Raw genomic sequence first — 6,598 nt, forward strand, 5'->3', positions numbered from 1 at the left:
CGGATAGATGCCGTGAAATCAATGTGGACACTTGGGTGGGGGTGTGTGTGCATGTGTGTGTGTGTGTGTGCATGTGTGTGCGTGTGTGTGCGTGTGTGTGCATGTGTGTGTGTGTGTGTGTGTGTGTGCGTGTGTGTGTGTGGCGGTCTTTGTCCCCCCCCTGCTTACTGTACATATGAAAGGGGTCTGGACCCTGGAATGTCCGACCTCATGAATGTCAATCGGTGCCGAGCGGAGGGATTAAGGAGCAGGCTCCTCTGGCGGTGTACGAACAGACCGGGAGCACAAAGACCGCCGGGATGAGGATGAGGAACACACAACCAGGACCAGAGGACAGGACCGGAAAGACGGTGTGGAAGAGGAAGAGCGTCGGAGACAGGAACTCAGCACACGGCGTCGAGCCGGGGAAGACAGGACTAAAAAGGAAGAGAAAAGACAGCCGAGAGAGGGGAGACCGCCTGGCCTTGCTTCTATCCGCTCAGACCGCGGCTAGCCTTCCCTCTATAAGCAGCACCTGCTTCTCTTTAGCGCATCCTGCCGTTTAATACTTAATCCCCTCATTCACGGCAGTGTATTTACCGACCATTGTCTCCGCGGCCCTTCAAGCTGTGGTCAAGAGGTGGTTCAAGAGTTCGCTCCGTGTCGAGCAGGGGCCCCACAGTCACAGAGGCCATTGTGAGGGCATTTGCCCCTGGGAGGCAATTGTTTGAGACAGGGGAAGAGAGGGGCTTTCTCTGTGCGTGACAAGGAGTCCTCGGGTCGCGGGGTTGGAGCCAAACGCTGGTCGAGTTTATTTGAGCAAGGCATTAGTTTGCAGGCGGCTAATTGGATCCCGGCAGTGGATACCGAAAAATTATGTGATTTTTAATTCATGAAATTTGAAGTAGAAGTATTTTTAAGTCTGAATGGCCCTCAAAAAGGTCCACACTGCTTTGGTTATGTGGTATTAAAACACAGAGAGGCACACGCTCAGTATGCAGTACACACAGGTAAAGTGAGTGTTATTCACGAAGAAAGACTGTTTTGATGTTTGTTATGAAGGAACATGTTCCTATGGCTTTCGGCTCAAACAGCTTTAACCCCGAAACAAACAAATGCACGGAAAACAAGAGATTGCAAAAAAAAAAGACTGTAATCCCCCTGCAATTTAAAAAACCTCCACAGACAGGGAGTTCTTTTCAGAATCTGTCCAACCGTAATTAAAGAGACATAAACTATAGAGGGCTAAGCACTTGAGGGTGGGTGGGTGAGGCTAGGGGGAAAGGGGGGAGGGGGTGGCCCTCAATTGCATTGATGCACCAATTCATGTCCTACAATCATGTATCTTGTTCTTGTGTCTCTGCTGCAGTCTCTGTGTCTCGCAGAGGATGTCCTGGCAGGTTTTATGAGCTGCTGGCCTTCCTGCTTTGAGCCAGTGGTGCTCTACTTCCATTGTCCATCTCCAGGCCCCGGACAATCACCCTGAGCCACCAGTGCCTCCTTGGGGAGCAGTGAGTGATTAAAGCCCACTGTCGCAGGAGGTCCGCTCTGCACTCTGTCGCAAGGTCCAGCAAGCGACCGCGGCTCCTCACTATCAGGGCCACGGCAGCTCAGCTCTCTGCAGCTCAAGTGCAGCATGTGGATCTGGATGGGGGGGGGGACTACATCAAAGGAGCGCTGGGGGAGACAGCTGGGCCTCCTCCTGGCTGGGCCCCCTGATAAGATCAGAGCAGCCAGGGGATGGACCCCCCCTCTCCCCCCCCGCGACAGGTACCTCCCTCTTTAACCAAGGCCTCCTCTGTTGCCCCATATGGCTGCTAAACACCAAAGTGCTGCGTTTTAGGAAAGGCCTTTCCCTCAGTTTCCTGCGTGCATCGTAGTTTACTAACAGAAGCGGATTTGGAAACCTCCTATTCAGTTATTTATTGATTTATCTTCCTTATTGTTTTTAATTGTTACAAAATCATATGAGGATATTTTAAAGTCCAATGCAGACGCAGTAGCTGGACATTCATTGATGAGTCAGTTAAGTCAACAATTGATCTAAACTTATTCTTGCTGTACCATGCATCAGCTGTTGGGGTAACCATGTACCCAAAGCGCAGCACAGAGTTGCACATTTATTCCATCTCAATCTAAACCAAAATAAAAGACCCCAGGGAAAGTGTCTGCGTGATACTGAGGGCTGGATGTACGTTTGCACGGCCAGCGGCCCACAACAGCTCCTCTCAGGCCCTCTGTTCTTATCTCTACCAGACACCTCCGCTCTGTTTGACTTGCCCTTCACGTTTGACTGCTCCCTCTCCCCACGAGACGCCATGAAAGAGCCCCTACAGCAGCGGAGCGTTCATGTTATGGGCATTTGAACAGCTAAGTCCTCCTCAACCGCTGAATACTAATGGATCCTGTAGGCTAGGCTGCCTGTAAAACCTTCTCCTTCTTCTACTCCTCCTCCTCCTCCTCCTTCTCCTCCTCCTCTCTCTTCTCCTCCTTTTTCCTCCTCCTCCTCCTCCTCCTTCTTCTCCTCTTTCTTCTCCTCCTTTTTCCTCCTCCTCCACCTCCTTCTCCTCCTCTTCCTTCTCCTCCTTTTTCCTCCTCCTCCTCCACCTCCTTCTCCTCCTCTTTCTTCTCCTCCTTTTCCTTCTCCTCCTCCTCCTTCCCCTCCTCTCCCCAGCACACGTGTAGCAGTAAACCAGCTGGCCGTGCTGAGACATCAATACTATCTTCATGAGCAGCAGACGGATCCGTCCCATTACACCTTCTCCTGCTTTTCCTTTCACATCGCTGTTTCCCCCAAACGTTTGTCCCTCGACGTAAAACCATAGTATTTTCCTTAACTCACGATGAGAAAAGAAAATAATAAACAGCGGTAAAAATTCTGATCAGTGTGGGGAATAAGGCTCCTAATTAAATTGTTTGCCGACGAGGAGGGGAGGGGGATCACAGATGTACTGAACATTACTGAATGTATTTTTCAACAGCATGGAAAAATATCCAATTAAACATTATCCATCTGGGGACAAGCCGGCTTGTTATGGGGGGAACCACATTTCCTTGGGGTCAACGGATTGCTGCTTAGCTTGTTTGTCTCCCTCTCTGAGGCATAGTTAGCGGTTAGCTCACCCTCCATGCTGCCTCCCAGACAGGTCCGCGCTCGCAGGTGCATGGAGGGGATCCGGCATTGAGGAATGATGTCGGATAATAGGCCTCTTTCCCATCATTAATAAACCCCCCATCACAGCCGCTCATGTCTTCCATTAGCCGGGTTCCTGTTTAATCCCAGTGTGTGTGTGTGTGTGTGTCTGTGTGTGTGTATGTCTGTGTATGTGCCTGTATGCCTGGGTGTGTGTTTGTGTGTGTGTGTGTGTGTGTGTGTGTGTGTATGTGTGTGTGTGTGTGTGTGTGTGTGTGTGTATGTCTGTGTATGTGCCTGTATGCCTGGGTGTGTGTTTGTGTGTGTGTGTGTGTGTGTGTCTGTGTATGTGCCTGTATGCCTGGGTGTGTGTTTGTGTATGTGTGTGTGTGTGTGTGTTTGTGTGTGTGTGTGTGTGTGTGTCTGTCCTTGTGTCCTGTGTGTTTGTGTGTGTGTGTGTGGGTGTGTGTGTGTGTGTGTGTGTGTGTGTGCGTCTGTCCTTGTGTCCTGTTTCTGTGTGTGTGTGTGTGTGTCTGTCCTTGTGTCCTGTGTGTTTGTGTGTGTGTGTGTGTGTGTGTGTGTGTGTGTGTGTGTGTGTGTGTGTGTGAGTGTGTGTGTGTGTGCTGTGCATGCTTGGTTGGACAGACCGGCCCCTCTCTCAGCTTGGGGGTCAGAGGTCACCCAGCCAGTGGACTGATCCCCCATGCTGCGCTTGTCTCTCCGGCTACAGGTCATGTGATCAAGAGTGATGTCACAACATCGCCCATCAGTCACTACGTTTACATTCACACATAGGACAGCAGACACTTTTATCCTACATTTGTCAATCAAAGAGAAACAACAATATATCCCTGTTGCTAAAGCAAGGATTTTCATAGAACCAAGTGGCAAGCACTAACAATTGTTCTGCTAACCCATTCCCCATATACAACAAAGCATCCCCATATACAACAAAGCATAAAAACAAACATAGATAGGATAAGAAGCTACATGATGCTAAGTCCTATTTACTACTAAGTGCAAGGACGTACAACATACAATAAGTATGTACATTAAGTGCCAGGACGTAAAACATACAATAAGTGTGTACATTAAGTGCCAGGACGTAAAACATACAATAAGTGCGTAAGAGGGCAGTGGGGGAAAGGGGGAGGGTAATAATTTCAATGAATCAATACAATTGATAAAAGGGCCACACAGTATACAACAATTCCCGCTAGCGAACCAAGCTCACAGGCTAGCATCAACGCAGCCCCACATCTGTATTTCACCCAGTGTTGAGTGTCTCTGCTCGCCGGGGGGGGGGGGGGGCGGTGTTGTCCCCTGCACCGCGATGATGCGGAGCGCGTAACACTGACAAACAGCTCTTTGAAACCCGACACAAAGCAACCGGGCCGGGGGAGAGCCCAGCCCTTAGTCCCGGGCATTAGGGAAAGTTGGAGGGGAGGCTTGGAAGTATTTAAAAGAACTATAGATTTTTCCTTGAGTAAGAGATAGTCGGGGTGGGGGGGGGGGGAACCCTAAGAAGATTTGGTGATAGAGAAGCATTCAGCGTCCCCTTTTGTCCCTTGTAATTCCGTTGCATGTGAAAGGACGCACAAGGCTGTAGTTTCCGCCAGAGGACTGAATGACAGCATATGGCGAAAACTTCCTCTATCAGCCCCCCTGGCTATTAGCACCCTTGGGGTTCTGCCACAGATATGCTAAATGGGTGGAAACTGAGCTTTCTTTTATGGCGCTTAAGGTAAACGTTACACCTGGCAGTGAATGGGGCCACAGATAAAACCGGGTTATTATTTAGATCCCCACCCAGATGGCAGGAAATAATGGGGGACGAGAGAGAAGATAGGTGAGCGGAGAGCTGAGCGTCAGCTGATGCTCCTTCTTGTCTCTCTGTCATCCGATCCATGCAGGAGTGTATCTGGATCAAAGGGGCCCCGGGCCCCGCAGGATGGCGTGTGGCTGACGTGTTTATCTGTGGATACTGAGGGCAGTAAATTATCACTGACCCAGGGTGTAAGGAGAGCCAGGGGGTGGGAGGCCTTCCTGGAGCCCCCATGTGTTCTGGGAGTGTTCTGGAGAACGGGGGGGGGGGGGGGGGGTAGGTTTGAGGGTAAACTGTCACTTTGAGGAAGGTTGACCTGTCAGCTTTGACCCCTGGGTTCCTTTGAACCAGGACAATCTGGTGAGTGGCCCTGCGAGGGCCAATTTGCCGGGGGATTTACACATGAAGGGCCCCGAAGGCTTCTCCTCTGGAGGATTTATTATGCATGGAAATTAAAAACAGGTGCATTTTGAAATGGATCGAAAATCCCATTTCTCCATCTCCGTCTCTCTCTATCGCTGTCTTTCTCTCTCTCTTTCTCTCTCTCTCTCTCTCTCTCTCTCTCTCGCTCTCTCTCTCTCTCTCTCGCTCGCTCTCTCTCTCTCTCTCTCTCTCTCTCTGTCTTTTGCTCTCTCTCGCGCAATCTCTCTCTCTCTCTTTCTCTTCCCCTCCCCCCCCCCCCCCCTCTCTCTCTATTTCTCAAGTTTAAACATCAAAGCCCTGTTGAGACCCCCCCCCCCCCCCTCCATCATGTTCCTGGAGGTCCGTGATGAAGTGTCCACAGTTGGCAGGAAGGAGAGTTCATCGATAAAACGGATGGCCGCTTAACAGCTGCAAACTGGAGCTTTTTACTCATCCAGGAGATTCTGTTTTACGATACCCGGGGTCTGCAGAACGCCGTAAAAGAGACATAAAGGAGATACATATTGAATGGCAGTAACTCTTGTTAAATGAGGGGGTCCAATAGCGTTTCAACGTATTGACAGAACGTTTGAGTGGCAGCAGCAGGTAAACAGCATTGTATATTTGTGCGAGGGAGAGAGAGTCAGTGACTTGGTAGCCATTGTTTTCACAGGGCAAGGTAATGTCTGTATTCACAACAACAAATATGTGATCCGGCTGGGATGTTTGCGCAATATGACCTGCCAGAATGATGGCTTATGCAGTTACATGGCGTCACCTTGCGAATTAATGAATCCCTCAGCAAATAAAAGGAGGCAGACAGTCAGTCAGTCAGTCAGTCAGTCAGTCATTCAGTCAGTCAGTCAGCCAGTGTTCAGAGGCCCCACGCTGCCTGCAGCGCTCGATTGGTTCAATAAAAGAGCCAATGCTGTAAGGCTTCCCTGATCCATTCTATTGATCAGAAACAGTGTGCGCTGTTGGCCAATAAATACCATTAATCCCTACTGCTCATCCCCAGCACACACACAGACAGACACATACACACACACACACACACACATACACACACACACACACACACACACACACACACACACACACACACATATACACACACACACACACACGCACACAAGCACAAGTGCATGCATACACACACACACACACACACACATACACAAGCACAAGTGCATGCACACACAGACACAAACACACACACACACACACACACACACAAACACACACACACACACACACGC

The sequence above is a fragment of the Pollachius pollachius genome (genome assembly GCF_949987615.1).
Source record: "Pollachius pollachius genome assembly, chromosome: 2".
Taxonomy (NCBI): Eukaryota; Metazoa; Chordata; class Actinopteri; order Gadiformes; family Gadidae; genus Pollachius; species Pollachius pollachius.